Source organism: Anomaloglossus baeobatrachus, chromosome 4 (genome assembly GCF_048569485.1).
Source record: "Anomaloglossus baeobatrachus isolate aAnoBae1 chromosome 4, aAnoBae1.hap1, whole genome shotgun sequence".
Taxonomy (NCBI): Eukaryota; Metazoa; Chordata; class Amphibia; order Anura; family Aromobatidae; genus Anomaloglossus; species Anomaloglossus baeobatrachus.
The window spans coordinates 641,076,082-641,096,980 of record NC_134356.1 but is presented as its reverse complement, the minus strand read 5'-3'; the positions used below and the strand labels follow the sequence as shown (position 1 = coordinate 641,096,980).

Below are 20,899 nucleotides of genomic sequence, written 5' to 3'. Positions count from 1 at the left end.
AGTTTCCCTCATGATGGGTGCTGGGGTTACAGTCTGTCTGGAACCTCTCGCGGCTTCCACAGCGAGCTGCTTATCCAGCAATGCCATCTCCTCCATCCTGCGCTCCTTCTCTTCAGCTCCACGCATGGCCTCCCTCTTATCTTCTATGGTGGCCTCATCTCCAAGCAGTGCCATCTTTTCCTTGTACCACACAACCCATTGACTTTTTTGGGTATTCACCTCCGGCTCCCGTCTTTGCTCCCCTTGCTGTGGAAATTGTTCCTCGGTGCCATCTTGCAGGCAAGCGTGTTCCAATGCCTCAATTAGTTGCTCCTTAGAGAGTCCTTTGTAGCCGACACCTAATTCACGGGCCTTTGTTTGTAGACTCGCCACAGTCCAGTTCCTGTATCCTGAGGTTCTGGTTTCAGACGTCGATTGGCTGTTGTCCTCCATTTCTTCTGCTCTGATCCCGCCGCTGCCACCAGTTTGTGACGGGGTGTACATCAGAGCAAAGAGAGACAACAGGCCGAGGATGATCCAACAGGTTTACTAACAGGAATACAGGAACAGCACACGACAAGTCCAAATAAAACAGATTCGGGGGCACCTCCCGATAATCCAAAGTGCCAGATCACAACGTAATAGTCCTTTTCAGAGTCCCAGAAATCCCACACAATCCACTGGACGGCGAGGTCTGTCCGCAGATTCAGATCTCGCTCCCTTCCTCTTCAAAAACTCAACTCCCAACTGCATTTAGAAACAGGAGTGAATTGTTTGAGCTCGTGGGCCCGCCCCTCAAGGGTAGGGGTCTATGCAATGGTTGGGCCCACTAGAAGATTCTAGAAGGTTGGCTCCGAGATGTCTACAGGTTTGTGTAGTTGGCGTTATCCACTGCTTACGAAACAATGAGAAGTTCCCCTGGCTGTGTGGACAAGAGATAATTGCATTATGGGCCCAGAGACACAGGAGATGGGGGGAAGGTATGGTTACTTACATCCCAAGACATTTCAAAGTGTTCAGTAAGTACAACCAAAGGAAAGTGACATCACATCCTGACATAGTATTACAGCAAATACAGTGAGAAGGTAAAATACATCATGACAGGGGGACCCAACGTCTTTTTTTTTACCTATTTTTTAAATAGAAAAAAATTAAATGGGCTTCCCTGTATTTTGATTGCCAACCAAGGTAACGGCAGGCAGATGGGGGTGGCAACCCATAACTGTCTGCTTTATCTGCGCTGAGAATCAAAAATACCGCGGAGCGCTACGTCATTTTTTTTTAAAGATTTATTTTTACAGCACTGATGTCCAGCAATCAAAATACAGGGAAGCCCATTTTGTTTTTAGTTATTTAAATAAATAATTAAAAAAAAATATATATGGGCTCCCGCTGCATTTTTTGTATTGCTAGCTAAGGGTAATCCAAGCAGCTACTGGCTGCTAACCCCCACTGCTTGGTGTTACCTTCACTGGCAATGGAAAATCCAGGGAAGCATTTTTTATTTTTTTTTGCCAAAAAACTACAAAAAAAAGGACGTGAGCTTCGCCATATTTTTGTATGCTAGCCAGGTATAGCAGGCAGGTGCTGGAAGAGTTGGATACAGCGCCAGAAGATGGCGCTTCTATGAAAGTGCCATTTTCCGAGGCGGCTGCAGACTGCAATTCGCAGCAGTGGGGCCCAGAAAGCTCAGGCCAACCTGTGCTGCGGATTCCAATCCCCAGCTGCCTAGTTGTACCTGGCTGGACACAAAAATGGGGCCGGGTGGCTTGTTGGGTAATAATGAGTTAATACTAGCTTTGTTTTACTGGCTAGTATTAAGCCAGAGATTCTTAATGTCAGGCACGTTTGACCCAGCCATTAAGAATCTCCAATAAAGGGTTAAAAAAAAACAGAGAAAAAATACTTTAATAGAAATAAATACACAGACATTAGAGACTCCATCTTTATTACCCCCTGTCAGCCCTCCACGATCCATGGTCTTCTGTCTTTCTCGTTCAACAAATGCAGCTCTGCTCCATCACTGCTGCATGGGGGAAGACTCTGCTTCCCGTGCAGCCTTCACTCCGTGAAGGCTGCACGGGAAGCAGCGTGCAGCCTTCACTCCGTGAGTGATCAGTGCTGCTGGCTGTTAGCGGTAACATCGGTAACGCTGACAGACGCGTTACCATAGCAACGGTGCTCCGATCATGCAATTCCCGGAGCCGCGGTTAGCGGTGACGTCACCGCTAACTGCGTTGCTATGGCAACGGTGATCTCCGTTAATGACCGACTGTGTCAGCCGGTCCCTAACGGAACGGGGAGTCGACCGTGTGCTAGAGCAGGTCGCCAGTACACGGCGATACACAAATGTGCACCGTGTACCGGAGAGTGCAATGACAGGACCTAGGACAGGACATGACGTCAAAGCCATGTGACCAGTCTGTAGCCAATGAGATAATAGCCACGTGTCTGGCTATTTTGACGTCACGATAGGTCCTGCATCACTGCTGGCAGTGCTGGTAACCGGGAGGATTCAGCGATCATCGGATGGAATAGCGGCAGGAGACAGAGTGCAGGAGGCATCGCGGCGACCGGTAAGTGTTATGGCAATGTTTATTAACTGTATGTGTACATTTATAATGCGTTTTTATGTGTGTTTGTGATTGCCTCCCATTATTTCCTATTGGTTAGAGTTCGGTTCGTTGAACGTTCGCCGAACTGAACTCGAACGAGACCTCCGTTCGACGAACCGAACCACGGCCGGTTCGCTCATCTCTAGTAACTAGCATATTTTTCCCCATAGTCTCAGTTTTCTTACCTGCCCTCACAGTCATCATCCACATGCAGCAGGCTTCACCCAGCAACCTCTGCTCAGTCTTCCTACCAACCACCTAGCTGGTATCGCCCAGAAACATCCATTCTGTGTGTGCCATCTGTTCCCCACTGGTCAGTTCTGCTCGAGTCCCCATCTTGGAAAAGATAGATTTATTTTTGTAACGGGGACTCGAGCAGAACTGACCGCACACTTTGGCCTCGGTGGAACATTTGGGCGACGCACACGGAACAGAAGTTGCCAGGAGATGCCAGCTGCACACAGATGATAGGGACTGTGGTGGCTGGAAAGGCAGAACAGAGGTTGCCAGATCTCTGCCTGCAGATTATGGGGATTGTGGTGGCCAGGGTCTGTGTCAGGGAAGGTAACAGAATGGGGAGTCGAGCATTTAGTTACACGGTACTCAACTGAGCAGGTTCACTCATCACTAGTTATAATCCTTTAGATGAGTGCCGCCCCTGTGCCAGCAGCCGGCTCTGCTCGAGTGTCTCCGGACCCGGGGGTCTTGCGGACACGCCAAATAAAAAGGGAGGACGTATATGTACGGGCTGGGCCGTATAAGTTTGTGACGCCACCCACGGTGTGTGGCGAGTTGGGACACCACCGTTGCAGTTACGGGGCACCCGGGGGAGATGTTGTGCAACAAGTTGTTAACCCCTCCGTGGGCAGGGATGGTGGCCCCCGGTACCCGGTGAGTTGGTGCAGGGGATTGCGACTGTCGCCCTGGGCAAGCCAGGGGACACAGATCACACACCACCACACCCCACACTCCAGGTAGGCACATCAAAGTGTGGCACCCCAGGGTTGCCACAGTAACAACACAAAGGGTTAACTCCCCACACACAACACCAAGACCTCCTGGCCAGAAGGGGGAGACCAAGCTGCTTCCCTGTATATTCTGCTGGGGGGGAGGAAATGGTCAGGAGTAGTTTCAGTTTGGAAGTTCAGTGCAGAGCACTGAGGAGACAAGATCTCTGCAGGTTGGAAGCTGGCTTTAGCTCACCTCAGGATCCACTGACCAATTCCAGGCCTAGCTGAGGGTCTGAGGAAAGGAGACAGATTACACAGAGAACATTCCTGGGAGGCAGAGCATTGCTGAGCTCATCCCCAGTGGAGCACACAGAACGGATGCTGGATCCGAGACTGCAGGTTACATGCTGCACAGTTACCACCAGAGAAGTGAAGATTCCAGATCTTTCACCTGTACCACAGACACAAGCAACAAGCGCAGAGTTCAGGAACATACTAGTAAGGACTCGAGTTGCCTGTCAGGTCGGTACCTAGGAGCAGAGCAGAAGCAGAGCCGGCTGCATAGTTCACGCAGCAGCAGGGCCACAGACACACAGTGCAGGCAAGGAAGCCAAAACGGCCCGGCTGGGTGGGAGAAGCCCTGAACCCCTCACAGACTCCGTGGACAGTACTCTGCTGAATAACATCATCAGTAAAAGACAAAGAAACTGCAAAACCGTGAGTCTGCCTGTTTATTGTGCTCGTGTCCTGCACTCCCCCCATAGACTAACATACTGCCCCGGGGAAAAGGCTCTACCCGTGGGGAGCCGTCCCATCTCAAGCTGCTTTCCATCACCCCCGGAGGTTCTGCAGCAGCGGTGGTCATCTCTGATCACATTCCACGGGTGGCGTCACGAACATAACCCCCCTTTTTATTGTGGAACCAGGGAGCACGGACCGGGCCACGACACCGTGATCCCCTTTCCAGAAGCAACCCCTTGGCCCGGTTCTGGGTATCCCCTTAACCCCTGGCGACACAACTTTGGCGTCACGAACAGGATGCGGACTGGACCCGGCTGCAACCCGGGTGACGTGTGCCTGTAAAGACTTATTGCATCGCATAAAAGACTTGCACTGTGAATTGTTGCAACAAAGAACGGACTTTAAACTTTGCAAAGATACCTGGAAAAATCCAAAAACATCATTGGTAAAATTTTCCAGGCGCCATCTTTAATCGCGCCATTACCTGCTACGCGCGGGAAAACATCGCGCCTAAACTAAGACTCCGCCCACCGCTTGCAGAGGAGGTGCGCTCGGTGCTGCGACCCGAACGAAAACGCAGAAAAGTGTCCCAGGCTTGCTGTCAAGAAGACTGGTGAAATTAACTAAGGGGGCGCAAAGATGTCGCAGCAGGGAGACGCTGTTGTGCCCGGCGGTGCAGCGGCACCTATCATGCCGTTCCTGATGCCGTACACCCCGGGTGCAGTGTGGCTGCCGCAGTACTCAGGTGAGCCCAACACACTTAATGACTTTATCGGAAAGCTAAAAATCTACTACAGCATGTACCCCCTGACAGAAGCTCAGCGTGTTGGTATGCTTATGGGACAGTTAACTGGCAATGCCCAGCGGGAGGCTACATCCTGGCCGGATGATGCAAAGGACACTGTAGAGCATATAATAGCTGGACTAAAAGCAGCTTTTGAATCCACTGCTGGCAGCCGGGCTAAAATGAGGTTCTTTGGATGCAAGCAAAAACCTAGAGAGAGCGCAAGAGACTTTGCCTTAAACTTACAGGAGGCGCTCAGAGCACTTAAATTAGCAGAACCTGCCTTAGCTCCTGGAGCAGATAAGCTGCTGATAGACCAATTCCTGGATGGACTCTCATCCCCTTCCCACCGTCCCACCGGGGACAACTGAGCATGATGGTGATCCAGGATCCAGGACTAACATTTGCCCAGCTAAAGGATAGAGCCATCCGCCTCCAGCAGGTGGAGGAGCCGCAGGATATAGACTCTGTTCAACAACTTACAACGGCACCCCAGCAGCCAGTAGTGCCAGTGACATCGGCCATGTCAGCGGCTGTTGCTAACCACCTGGAGCCGATCACTAATGAGGCTCTACATCAAAAGCTTGAAGCCCTTACAGACACTGTTGCTTCCATGGCTAGAATCGTCCAGGAGCTGCGTGGATCCAAGTCTGCACCCAAGATTGAGCTGGCGACCAGCAAGGAGGATGTCCCGTGGATGAGGCCTAGGAGATACCAAGCGACGAGAGGACGACCCAGCGACCGCTACCAGCCGGATGGACAGCCCATTTGCCGCCGTTGCAATGAGTCAGGTCACTTTGCCCGTGAATGTGCTTTAAATGGGGATCCCCTGGGGAGGCGGGCCGCTCCTCAGGAATGAACTCTCAAGGTCCTTCACCCTGGCACGACAAGTATGTGGGGGGGACGTCCAGTCATCCCCATCGTGCTGGATGGCATTCCGCTCAACGCCTTGCTGGACACTGGTTCCCAAATATCATCAATTCCGCATGTCCTTTATAAGAGGTACTGGGCTGATTCAGACGTTAGCAGTGGTCCATCTAATGTTGCATTGAATATATGGGCTAGCAATGGTGAATTAGTACCACAGGTTGGTTTCAGAGAAATGACCATTAAGATTGGGAGAGTAGAATTGCAGAATCAGGGTATTATCATTGTTGATGTTGACCGACGAGAACGTGAACCAACTATGCTGCTAGGAATGAATGTAATTGAAAATTGTTTTGCAGAGGTAATTACTGTCTTGCAGCAGATCGTCGAGACTGCCAAACCTGGGCAACAGAGACTCCTGCAGAAGGAAATTAAAGCCTTGATGCTGAAGCAGCAGGTAGAAATGTCAGGAGGTGAAATTGGCAGTGCAAGGGTAAGTGACCCAATACCTATTGTAATTCCTCCCAAAACAGAAATGCTGGTCTGGTGTAGAGCCGCAATAGGCATCAGAGGGCGAGACTATCAGGCCCTGGTAGAACCCGTGTACTCAGACAGTAGGCCCACTGTACTGACGGCCAGAGGAATAGTTGAGGTACACAGGGGAAGAGTGCCAATACGCCTTCTAAATTGTGGGGAAGATGAGGTCACCCTACCAAAGTATGCTACCATGGCTAAGCTATATACGGTTGATAACAACGCCATCACCACCGTTGAGCCCTTGAAGCCGTCAAGTCAAGCGGAAGACAATGGCTCAGAGGGAAAGCTGGAGGATTGGTGCCAAAAGCTACATGTAGGTACCGATTCTACACCCTCCCATCAAAAGCATGGAGTATACAGAGTAGTGAAAGAATATGAACAAATATTCAGCAAACACCCATTAGACTTTGGGCAGATCAAAGGGGTAGAGCACACTATACCCACTTGTAACCATCCACCCATAAAGGAGAGGTATAGACCAGTACCACCGGCTCACTACCAATGCGCCAAAGACATGCTCAAAGAAATGAAAGAAGCAGGGGTAATAAGAGACAGTTGTAGCCCCTGGGCAGCCCCACTAGTGCTAGTTAGAAAAAAAGATGGGACCATGAGGATGTGCGTAGACTACAGACGGATCAACCGCATTACACACAAGGATGCATACCCATTACCTAGGATAGAAGAGTCATTGGCTGCATTAAAATCCGCTACTTACTTTTCCACCCTAGATCTGACTAGTGGGTATTGGCAAGTTCCTGTGGCAGAGGCTGATAAGGAGAAGACAGCGTTCACCACACCGATGGGCCTCTGAGTTCAATTGTATGCCGTTTGGACTCTGCAACGCGCCTGGTACCTTCCAGCGACTGATGGAGTGCTGCCTAGGACATAAGAACTTCGAAACTGTCCTCTTGTACCTGGATGACGTCATAGTCTACTCCAAGACCTATGAACAGCATCTACAAGACCTGGCAGAAGTGTTTGAAGCCTTATCCGGATACGGCATGAAAATCAAGCCATCCAAGTGTCACCTTCTAAAGCCAAGGGTACAGTACCTGGGACATGTCGTGAGCTCAGAAGGGGTAGCACCAGATCCTGAAAAAGTTACCGTGATCAGAGATTGGCCGAGACCCACCAGCGTGAAAGAGGTGAGGCAATTCCTGGGACTGGTGGGCTACTATAGAAGATTTATAAAAGGGTTCACGAAGCTAGCAGCTCCCCTACAAGACATCCTGGTAGGACAGTCAAAGAAGTCTGCAGCCCGAAATCCTCCTTTCCAGTGGAGTGATGAGAGAGAAGAGTCCTTTAAGAAGTTAAAGTGGGCACTGACAGGAGAAGAGATCCTGGCATATCCAGATTACCATCAACCCTTCATTTTGTACACGGATGCCAGCAACGTAGGACTGGGAGCAGTATTGTCTCAAAAGCAGGAAGGCAAGGAGAAAGTTATTGCCTTTGCAAGCAGGAAGCTCCGGCCTACAGAAAGAAACCCAGAGAATTACAGCTCCTTCAAGTTAGAACTACTAGCAGTAGTTTGGGCTGTAACAGAGCGTTTCAAACACTACCTGGCAGCTGCAGAATTTACCATCTTTACTGACAACAATCCGTTGACCCACCTGGACTCTGCAAAATTAGGTGCACTGGAACAGCGATGGATAGCCCGACTGTCAAACTACAACTTTGTCATCAAGTACAGGGCAGGCCACAAGAATGGGAATGCAGATGCCTTATCCCGGATGCCACACTCGGGGAACGTGGAAGAGGAACCGGAGGGACTGGAAGAAATTGAGCTGCCGGCCTTTCACCGTCCTAAGGTGGGACAGTATCAACCGAGTGTCTACCAAAAACAACAGCAGGCAACTCTCAACCCATTAGCACACCATGGATGGGCTGACACACAAGACAGCGATCCAGCTGTGAAGCTAGTGAAAGAACTGCTTACACAACAAGGTGCATACCCTAATCAGAATGCCCCAGCTGAGACACAACATCTCTGGAAAGAGAGAGGTAAATTGTTCCTGTACCAAGGGAAGCTCTGTAGAAGGCACACCAATCCCAAAACACATGAGTTGGTCTGGCAGATCATCGTGCCCAAGAGAGACGTCAAGATGGTTCTGGAAGCTTACCACGACGGTGCTGGTCATTTTGGTTGGAAAAAGTTGGAAGTGCTCTTAAGAGAAAGATTCTACTGGGTTGGCATGAGAAAATCAATTGAAGATTGGTGTAGAAAATGCGGACCATGCAACCTCAGAAGAAAGGATCAACAGAACCAGAGAGCTCCACTCCAGTCCATAGTAACCAAGCAACCACTCGAGCTAGTCGCATTAGACCACGTCAAGTTGTCACCAAGCCGGTCCGGCTATGTCTATGCCTTAACCATCGTGGACCATTACTCACGCTTCTTAGTGGTGGTACCCGTGAAAGACCTTACAGCTAGAACAGCAGCTAAAGCATTCCAGACGTACTTTTGCAGACCCCATGGTTACCCAGACCAAGTCCTTGCAGATCAAGGTCCAGCTTTCGAATCACAGATCTTCCAAGAATTCTGCAACATGTATGGCTGTAAAAAGATCCGCACAACAGCATACCATCCCCAAACAAATGGCTTATGTGAGAAGATGAACCATATTGTGATTGACCTGTTGAAGACCTTACCAGAGTCAGAAAGAAATCAATGGCCAGAGAAATTGCCAGACTTGGTGGACTTGTACAATCATGTCCCGGTGAGTTCTACAAACTGCACCCCCGCTTACCTCATGCGTGCAAGGCCCGGTAAACTGCCAATTGATTTAGATATGGGAATTCTGAAGCCAGATGCAGAAGTTCAAGAATCCAATTGGGATACCCTACGTCAGCAACAGTATCGCCAAGTACAAGAGTGCGTAGAGAAGAGTCTCCAACAAGCTAGGGGAAGACAGGAGAGAACCTTCAACCAGCATGCTCTAGCAACCCCATTGCAACCTGGTGACCAAGTTCTCAAGAGGAAGCGGCGCACAAACAAATTGGATAATCAGTGGGAAACCACCCCATATACAGTCTTACCATCCAGTATGGATAATCCCAAAGTGTGTCTAATCAGTAAGGATGAAGCAAGGACATCAGCTGTCGTGTCAAGAGATCAACTCAAACCGTGTCCTGAAACCCTGAAGACACCAGAAGTCACCTTACCCATACAGGTACAACCTGTCAAGAAGGAAGAAGATGTATTCCATACAGTCTTAGGAGATTTTCCAAAAACATGGCCAAATTACTATGGAGCAGTAGTAGTCCCAATGATCGCCTTCCCTCAAGTGGTGGAACCACAATCAGAACCCATACCACAAGAAGTCTCAAGACAAGAAGAACTGGAAGTTGAAACCGTAGAGGAAGAACAGATTCCTGGTCCCAGTGAGCTTGCCAGTCCTACAGTCAGCCCCCTATCCTCACAAGTACCAGAAACACCAAATAGGTACACTTCCACCCACACCATTATGCTAAGTACACCCAGTACAGCAACAGTACGCAGATCACAGCGTAGTACTCAGGGTCAGATACCAGCAAGATATAAAGACTAATGTGGAATTGCATATAAAATGTACATATGTTATGTTTATATGAAAAACCGTAACAGTTTAGTGTACAGTAAAGGTGAGAGAAGAGTGGTGTAAGGTGGCAGCACGGAGAGTTACAACTTGATCACATGTTGGTGGCCCGAGGGCCGTGAGGTCTACTGCACTTACGACCAGAGTAGAGACACCTTTAAGAAGTGTTTGTTGATTGAAATGTTTATTTAATTGCAACGTTAAGACCAAAAGCCCAGTACCTACAGAGACTATACTGTATGAACACATATATTTTTGAACATTTTGGACTCTTTTTGAACTTTAAGGTTTTTGTATTTTTTCCTTTTGAGACTCTGTATATATATAATTGTTGTGATAACTTGTTTGTTTGTTTCACAGTCCCGGAGTACTGTTCTTCACTAAGGGGGAATGTGGCACCCCAGGGTTGCCACAGTAACAACACAAAGGGTTAACTCCCCACACACAACACCAAGACCTCCTGGCCAGAAGGGGGAGACCAAGCTGCTTCCCTGTATATTCTGCTGGGGGGGAGGAAATGGTCAGGAGTAGTTTCAGTTTGGAAGTTCAGTGCAGAGCACTGAGGAGACAAGATCTCTGCAGGTTGGAAGCTGGCTTTAGCTCACCTCAGGATCCACTGACCAATTCCAGGCCTAGCTGAGGGTCTGAGGAAAGGAGACAGATTACACAGAGAACATTCCTGGGAGGCAGAGCATTGCTGAGCTCATCCCCAGTGGAGCACACAGAACGGATGCTGGATCCGAGACTGCAGGTTACATGCTGCACAGTTACCACCAGAGAAGTGAAGATTCCAGATCTTTCACCTGTACCACAGACACAAGCAACAAGCGCAGAGTTCAGGAACATACTAGTAAGGACTCGAGTTGCCTGTCAGGTCGGTACCTAGGAGCAGAGCAGAAGCAGAGCCGGCTGCATAGTTCACGCAGCAGCAGGGCCACAGACACACAGTGCAGGCAAGGAAGCCAAAACGGCCCGGCTGGGTGGGAGAAGCCCTGAACCCCTCACAGACTCCGTGGACAGTACTCTGCTGAATAACATCATCAGTAAAAGACAAAGAAACTGCAAAACCGTGAGTCTGCCTGTTTATTGTGCTCGTGTCCTGCACTCCCCCCCATAGACTAACATACTGCCCCGGGGAAAAGGCTCTACCCGTGGGGAGCCGTCCCATCTCAAGCTGCTTTCCATCACCCCCGGAGGTTCTGCAGCAGCGGTGGTCATCTCTGATCACATTCCACGGGTGGCGTCACGAACATAACCCCCCTTTTTATTGTGGAACCAGGGAGCACGGACCGGGCCACGACACCGTGATCCCCTTTCCAGAAGCAACCCCTTGGCCCGGTTCTGGGTATCCCCTTAACCCCTGGCGACACAAAAGCTAACCAGAAATCCTTGTTGCCTTCCTCCAGGAGTCTGATGATGCACACCAGGGGGTGGGCCAGGCGGTTGGCTCCGCCCACCGAGGAGCTCAACTCTGGAGGCGGGAAAAACCAGGCAGTCAGCTCAGGGACGAGCTTGAGTAAACAGCAAGAAGAGCTCAGGGAGAGCTTGAGTGAGGAGTTAGCTCAGGGAGGAGCAGGAGTGAGGAGCTAAGTAAAGGAGTAAACAAGAAAGGAAAGTGGAAAAGGAGGAAAGCAAGTGAGGTGACAAGAAGAAAGACAGCCTGAAGGGTCCAGCTTGGTGCAGGGCCAGATCAGCAAGGTCAGCAACGGCGGTGACTGTCTGGAGGGGGACCGTTTGGAAGTTCGTGGAAGGACCCCGGTGGCTGTGTGCCCGGTGGTCTGGAGCAGTGTTCTGAAGGACAGTCAGCACCAGGGCAGGGGCCTCTCGGACCCCGGCAAGGCTAGGAGTCGCCAAATTTGCCGAATCCGTCAGTGAAGGGGACGCAGATCCCCCAACACCAAAGACCCGATAGAAGGCAACAGCCCAACCTGAAGCGGAGAGACACTGCCACCGCCACGGCACCAGTTTCTCAGGGCCAGCGCCTGCGGGCAAAGTGTAGAGCTCCTCCGGCCCAGATTGTAGTCGGGGAGCGGGTAACCGGAGGGAATCCACCGCTACCACAAGTCAAACATAGGTGCAAGGAAGAGGGACATCACCGTCACCTACCGGGAGTGCAGGTGCAGCCGTCTGTGGGACCGTCCTACCTGCCATTTGGTTTACCGTACAAACTGTGTCCGTGTCTCAGGCTGAGTGAGTACCACAGTGCCGCAAGGCACAGCGCTGCCCCTGCGTCCCTGCGCCCACCGGGCCCCGCACCTCACAAACCATCACCGGGCCCCGGGATCACCAACCCCTACCCACGGAGGGGTAACAACACCTGGCTGCTCCGCATCACCATCCCCGGGATCCCCGTATTGAGCAGCGGTGGTGAAATCACCACAACCGTGGGTGGCGTCATGAACTATAACAATCCCCACACCCAACCAAATTCCCCTTTCACTCACGGGCGAGGAGTGTCGCTCGAGAAAACCCCGGGATCCGGCCCACAGCTCGAGCCACCACTGAGCAGCTGCCGGACCCGAGCAGAAGGGGTGAGCGTAGTGTGCCGACAGCCTCCTCCCCGCCCGAGACACGACCACCGGGGGTGCTGGTGTACTCACAGTTAGTAAAACACACAAGTCTCTGGTAAACCAAGGTGGTGGTGGCCGGTGCCACGGCCGGTTGCATTCAGGGTCCCCCACCCGGCTGGTGGTCTCTCTGTCCTCTGCACTGTTTTAAGTAGAAAATGACTTCCTAGTCTGAAACATAGGAGTCCGTTCCCAGCTGGATGTGGCCTAAGGAGCCTTGCCCGCAGACGCTGGCCCATGGGATCTATGGGTCCTGGCGGTGACCTCTTATCGCGAATCGGTGCGCTGTTGTCTTCTATGAGGGACTTTGGGTGGGACAGGACCTCTAGCCTGGCCTCAATCGGTTAATTAACCAGACCAGTAGTTTTGTTTCTGGCTTCAGGGTCTGAGTACCCCCCTTCTGCTACAGTTTCCGGGTCGGTTCCCCTGGTCGGTACCGGCAGGCCACTACCCTGTCCTGGTCCACCTCGGTTCCACCGAGCAGTCTTCCCGTCTCCTGCTGATGGAGACCACAGTCTGCCACCTAGCCAGAGGTACCAGGGCTCCTACCCTAGCACAGTTCAACTTTACCTCCTGTGCTGGAGCCGCACACAGGCCCAGCACACCTCCTCTCACCATGGAACTCTAACACACAACTCTTTAACTTTCCCGCCCTGGGCTGTCTAGACCCCTGGGTGGGCGTGCACCAACCACCTGGTCACGCTGCCAAATGAGCATGTGCAAGAAAGAGGACAAAGTATGACTGCTAGGTCAGACTACACAGGGTTTGTTCACAGTCTGTTATTGAGACATGGAGAACAGGCTTAAAAAAAAAAAAAAAAAAAAAAAAAAAACAACAACAAAAAAAAAAAAAATACTAAACAATGTTTTCATTAAGACTCCTAGTGAAGATTAATAACCTTTTTAATATTAATTAATACAATTCAAAAATAATGTACCATCTCTTCAAATGTGATTTAAAAAGTACTAGCTTATATGGGCTATTGCCTACTTTTTTTTTTTTTAATTGGAGTCAGTAAGGGTATGTGCGCACGTTGCTTTTTACCTGCTTTTTACCTGCTTTTTTGCTGCTTTTTCTTCTGCGCTGTTTAATGCCAAAATGGATGTGTTCTTCTATTCAAGCAAAGTCTATGGGAATTTGGGTTTCTTGTTCACACTATGTTGTTCAAAATGCTGCCTTTTTGTGGCAGAACTTTGGTCAAAAACTCAGCTTTGCAGTGCAAAACCCAAATGGCAAAAACAATTGACATGTTGCTTCTTTGAAAAGCTGAGTTTTTGACCATAGTTCTGCCTCAAAAAGGCAGCATTTTGAACCACATAGTGTGAACAAGAAACCCAAATTCCCATAGACTTTGCTTGAATAGAAGAACACATCCATTTTGGCATTAAACAGCGCAGAAGAAAAAGCAGCAAAAAAGCAGGTAAAAAGCAGGTAAAAAGCAACGTGCGCACATACCCTAAGAGAGGCTATTAAACATTAGGATAACACAATAGCGAGTCTAAATACCAAAAGGCCTTTATGTCCCGAGGTTAAAAAGGAGAGTTCTCGTTTGGGTGACGGACATTACTTTTATCTCACATGTCTCATTATCAATAGAGTAATAATTTTGCTAAAAGACAAGATTTCATATGTTTAAGGAGGACTTAAAAAAGGGAACCAGTCACCAGGTTTTTCCCTTATGAGCTGCGGCCACCACTAGTGAGCCCTTATATAGTGTCCACCCATATCCTGTCCACCGCCATTAACTTGAGAACGGCAGCTATAGGCATAGAAGTGGTGTCTATTTATAGTAAAGTAGCCATGTGCTATGCAATGAAACCACCTATAGCGCCACCCGGTGCAAAACAACGGAGTTAGCATTTTTCTCATCTCAAAAACGGAACGAGAGAAAAAAAAAAATTAAAAAAAATTGTAGGGCATCATCAATTCAATACGAAGAGACACTTTGCATACAGAAATGCTATGATATGAAACCCATGACCCCCCCCCCCAAAACATTGAATGCTGGTCACGCATATGGCACTCATTTAACTTTGATGCTCAAAGTGGCCACCATCAGCTGTGTCGGGGGCCAGTTTACCAGTCACAGGGGCTGCTCAGGGAGATCGCGCTCGGATCCGGTGCCTTCTCCTTGGTGGCTCGAGTGGGGCCGGACCCGGGGCTCGGGCAGCGCTCCTCGCCCACGAGTGAAAAGGGGAATTGGATTTTTGGGAATATATTATATTATATTATATTATATATTATATATATATATATTTATCAAACAATGTAGAAAACATATAGCCAGCTCACGATAAAGGAGTTCCTCTTGATGCAGTGGTCGGTGTTCACCTTATATTCTGCAGGGATCCAGGCAGGGAGTGTGCCCAAACAAATAGAAATGTAGGAGAATTAGGATCCAGCAAAAAGGATGAAATTTCACCAGACTTTTAAAAACTTCTTTATTATTCCTTTGAGTCATATAAAAAGTATGAGGAACTCCAATCAATTAATAGCACTCCAGCAAGGGACTACATGTTTCAGCACTATGTGCCTTTTTCATGGTCCTACTTGACCTGAGCTCCAACACTGACAATATATCCTCCTTTGTGGAACATATTCAAATAACCCTTAATTAAAAGCAGTGGAACAGGACAATTATAAACATTTGAGTAGATGGTTGAGACTCAGTTCAAGAATATTGCTAGAAAAATACATAGACAAATAATATATACATTTGATAATAAATAAACAATGATATAGGATAACCGCAACAAGATAGTTATACATATATATATGAAAAATACATCCTGCAGCAAGCAAGATCTGTATCTCAATGACAAACAAAAAAAAAAAAAAACTTGCCCCTCCTTTCCTTCTTAATATTGTGTAGTTAGATCCATTCTGCTGTTCAGTCCATCAGGAACTCTAGTCTCCAGTAAAAAAAAAAAAAAAAAAAAAAAAAAAATCCACCGACTTTCTCTAGATAAGATTTTACTTTTATAATCTCCACCCCTGTGTGGTTTTGAAACCACCTCTATTCCCCTAAAGGAAAAACTTTTTAAATCTCCTTTATGAACAATTGCAAAGTGTTTAGAGACCAGAGGCTCCTGCAATGGGCAGATTCACTGAGTCCGACATGTTTTCGCATACACTGTTTCAATGAATTAGTGGTACAACCAACGTATTGAACTCTGCAAATATTGCAATCGATAAGATTACATTTTCTGTATTACCATTAAAAAAACTCAGTTTTTTCCATTTTTTTATTGAAGAAAATGTTTTTGTTTTGACAATATACTTGCAGCACTTACAGATTTTTGCACCACAATCATAACAGCCTACAGTTTTCATCCAATTTTGTTTCAATTTTTTGTCTGGATCAGTGAATAAGCTTGCCGTCAACATGGATCCTATGGTAGGAGCCCTCCTAAAAAAAAAAAAATACTCAAGTAAATTTGTTGCTAAGTATTTCTTTCAATTCACCACTTTGTTCCAGAATGGGTAAATGTTTTTTAATAATGGAGACTACTTGTTTATACTGCGGACTAAATTTAGTACTGAAAACTATACCCAGATCGTTGTTTTTTTCTGTGATATTTTTATATTCCATCAAATCCTGTCTAAGTTATCTACTATGCCTCTTGCTCTTTGTAGAGACCAGTTTGGGTAACCCCTAGATTTTAATCTTTTTACCAACAGTTCAGATTCTCTCATATAGGTATTTTTTTAGTACTATTTCTTTTAGTTCAAATCAATTCACCAGTGGGTATGTTCCTGATGACATGACTGGCGTGACATGAATTTGCCATCAGTATACGGTTAACAGCTGTGGGTTTACGATAGGGTTCTACCAACACCTTTTTTCGATTTGGATCTGTATTGAAGGTCAAATCTAAAAAAAATAATTGATAAATTTACATGTCACAAGAACGAGCCATCAATTAATTTTTTAGATTTGACCTTCAATACAGATCCAAATCGAAAAACGGTGTTGGTAGAACCCTATCGTAAACCCACAGCTGTTAACCGTATACTGATGGCAAATTCATGTCACGCCAGTCATGTCATCAGGAACATACCCACTGGTGAATTGATTTGAACTAAAAGAAATAGTACTAAAAAAATACCTATATGAGAGAATCTGAACTGTTGGTAAAAAGATTAAAATCTAGGGGTTACCCAAACTGGTCTCTACAAAGAGCAAGAGGCATAGTAGATAACTTTGACAGGATTTGTTGGAATATAAAAATATCACAGAAAAAAACAAAACAACGATCTGGGTATAGTTTTCAGTACTAAATTTAGTCCGCAGTACAAACAAGTAGTCTCCATTATTAAAAAACATTTACCCATTCTGGAACAAAGTGGTGAATTGAAAGAAATACTTAAAAAAATACTCAAGTAAATTTGTTGCTAGGAGGGCTCCTACCATAGGATCCATGTTGACGGCAAGCTTATTCACTGATCCAGACAAAAAATTGAAACAAAATTGGATGAAAACTGTAGGCTGTTAGGATTGTGGTGCAAAAATCTGTAAGTGCTGCAAGTATATTGTCAAAACAAAAACATTTTCTTCTATAAAAAAAAAAAAGAGATTTTTTCTTTTATTAATTGTAACACAGAAAATGTAATATATCTTATCGATTGCAATATTTGTAGAGTTCAATACGTTGGTTGTACCACTAATTCATTGAAACAGCGTATGCGAAAACATTTGTCAGACTCAGTGAATCTGCCCATTGCAGGAGCTTCTGCGGTCTCTAAACACTTTGCAATTGTGCATAAAGGAGATTTAAAAAGTTTTTCCTTTAGGGGAATAGAGGTGGTTTCAAAACCACACAGGGGTGGAGATTATAAAAGTAAAATCTTATCTAGAGAAAGTCGGTGGATTTTTTTTTTTTTACTGGAGACTAGAGTTCCTGATTGACTGAACAGCAGAATGGATCTAATTACACAATATTAAGAAGGAAAGGAGGGGAAAGTTTTTGGGGTTTTTATTGTTTATCATTGAGATACAGATCTTGCTTGCTGCAGGATGTATAATATAATATAATATAATATAATATAATATAATTATATATTATATTATATATATGTAGGTGCCGGGTGTGAGGGAGTGAACACAACTCCCTGAGTTCTCTGCTGGAGAGGCACATGTATATTGTTGTGGACTTTTGTTTGGACATTAAACAGTTTGCTGTGAACCTTAATGCCTGGATCCCGTGTCTTCTGCTGCGCAGCCGACCACGCTACCTCACATATATACATATATGAAAAAATACATCCTGCAGCAAGCAAGATCTGTATCTCAATGACAAACAATAAAACCCCAAAAACTTTCCCCTCCTTTCCTTCTTAATATTGTGTAATTAGATCCATTCTGCTGTTCAGTCCGTATGTATATTATTTGTCTATGTATAAAACATGTTCAATATATGAATTTTTCTAGCAATATTCTTGAACTGAGTCTCAACCATCTACTCAGATGTTTATAAAATTGTCCTGTTCCACTGCTTTTAATTAAGGGTTATTTGAATATGTTCCACAAAGGAGGATATATTGTCAGTGTTGGAGCTCAGTTCAACTAGGACCGTGAAAAAGGCACATAGTGCAGAAACATGTAGTCCCTTGCTGGAGTGCTATTAATTGATTGGAGTTCCTCATACTTTTATATGACTCAAAGGAATAATGAAGAAGTTTTTAAAATTCTGGTGAAATTTCATCCTTTTGCTGGATTCTAATTCTCCAACATTATACATACATACATACATACATACATACATACAGTTTGTGACGCCACCCACGGGCTGTGGTGATGGTGGGCACCACCGCTGCTGGTGACAGGGTTCCCATGAGCGATGGCGGGGAGCAGTTAGATGTTGACCCCTCCATGGGTAGGGGCTGTTGGTCCCAGTAGGAGGGAGGGTGGCCGTAGGATGGGGTTCGCAGGGTGCAGTGTTGCGGTGCCGGATGGCACAGGTGTACTCACTCAGACACAGATTGACAGTGTCTCTGGTAAACCAAACGGCTGGATGGACGGGGCCCGCAGCCGGCTGCAGTGTTCTCCCTGGATGGGTTGATAGTGGCTGTCTTCTCCCTGCACCTGTGTTTTGTATCTTGACTCCAATGCCTGGGCACCGGTAGTCCGCTCCCCGGCGTATACGTGTCGGAGGAGCCCGTTTGCCCGCAGACGCCGGCCCTTTTGATCTCTGGCCCTTGGCGGTAGCACTTATCCAGAACAGTTGGGCTGTTGCCTTCAATCGGGACTTGGGTGGGAATGAACCCCTGAGGTCCAGACCGCAATCAGGAAATTTGACTAATGGTTGGCTTCAAGCCTAGTCGGGGTCTGAGTATCCTGCCTGGTGCTTGGCTCCAATCGGCTCCCCAGTTCGGTACAAGTGGGCCACCGCCCGACCCCGGACCTACGGGTCCGCTGACCGTCACCAACTCCTGCAGATGGCCACCACCATCTGCCGACTCTGCTAGAAGTGCCTAGGCTCCAACCCAGACACCAACAGTTTCGCTCCTCACACTCCACTGCCCACAACTGTACTCTGACTGTTTTTCCCGCCTCCAGGCCTGTGAACTCCTCGGTGGGCGGGGTCAACCGCCTGGCTCCGACCCACCTAGTGTGGACATCAACCCTGGAGGGTGGCAACAAGGGTTTCATGTGTGACTGGTGTGACCTGTCCAGGGAAGGGGGGGGGGGGGTATGGTGTGGTGTCTGACTACCTGGCTAGGCCAGGGCGTCACAGCTGCAATGTACATCTGGACTCTGGACAGCATACTGTATCTCGCTGCACGTTGTGCAAAATGGTAGGTGACGTGTGTGCACAAGCATCTGCGATACGTCGTTGTAGGTCCTGCAATATTCGTCGCATATACTTGCTGTTTGATGTGACCTCACAGGAAGAAGTCCAATGGGGTCAGGTCAGGTGAGCGTGGAGGCCACTCCACACAGCCACCATACCCAATGACTTGAAGGAAGGTCTCCATGAGGCATCGCTTCACGTCTGCAGCCTTGTGAGTGTTACATGTTCTAATCATAGCATTTCTGTATGTAAGGTGTCGATTCGTATTGAATTGATGATGCCCTACAACTTTGTAATTCCTTTTTTTTTTCCTCTATCTCGTTCTGTTTGATATAAAAATGCTAACTCAGTTGTTTTCCACCAGGTGGCGCTATAGGTGGTTTCATTGCATAGAGCATGGATACTTTATTATACCTAGACACCACTTCTATGCCTATAGCTGCCGCCGTTCTAAAGTTAGTGGCGGTGGAGAGGATATGGGGGGGGGGGGGGAAACACTGTATACAGTATTCCAGAAGACTGTATATAAGAGCCCAGGCCACTATTTAGAATGTAAAAAAAACCAAAACACCTGAATAATACTCACCTAGGTGGAGGTCCGGTCCGATGAGTGTCACTGGTCACGGTCCGGCGCCTCCTCCATCTTGTGGGATCGCCATCCTATTGCCCAGTCCTGTGTGCATAATGCGTTCTGCGTCATTCACAGAGATGCCCCATTGCGCTCCAACACATGTGCATTTTGAATAGGACCAGGGGCATGAAAGCTGCATATCATGCACGCCTCCTGGTGGATTTCAGTAGACATGGCACTAACGGACCCAATCACCTCTTGATGTAGAAGTGAGTGGAGTTAAGGAAACCCCTCAAAGGGAACTTTGCTTTCGAGAAGTCGTGCATAAATCAATAGTGCATACATAAGTGTATTAAACACTTTGTAATATATCCAATTGGAAAATCCTGCTCCTTTCTTTATTTGGGATACAGGTCCTCCCTTTGCCATATCTCCAGATCTTGTTATACACTTGGGAAATAAGACAGCACAACTACTGCACATCTTGCTCAAGACCGGGTTCTTTAATACATAGCTCAAAGTAGGATTACCAGCACAATGTGGTGTCAGGTTATACCTCCCATCATATTTTATGGACAGGGAAGGACACAAATTGTGCCGAGCTGTCTAACAAGTCTTTTACCTCACCTCAGGAGTAAGTTTCACATCTACACTGCTCAGTACGGCTATTCCTTCTCTACATGTGCCAACTAAGCAATGAAGGAACAGGAATTCCTCCATGTGTGCTGTGCTTATGACAAACATCATAGAAGCCAGTCTCCTCCTACCAGCTCAAAGTCAATTGCACATCTTGCATTGAGCAAAACAGCGTAGGACGTAAAGTCATAACAGATGTATTCATCATGTACACCCATACAACAGCCTAATCTGAAGAAATACTTTTTAATTCAGTTACCCTTTAATGATTCCCTGTGG

The 20,899-nt window shown here is 47.3% G+C and overlaps 1 protein-coding gene across 1 annotated transcript in view; it reads right to left on the bottom strand.

Annotated features, from left to right (window-relative positions):
- The window catches only part of LOC142301994 (nucleoplasmin-like), a 63,269-nt gene that overhangs the window by 13,068 nt on the left and 29,302 nt on the right, over window positions 1-20,899 (bottom strand). The gene's annotated exons all lie outside the window — the stretch shown is intronic.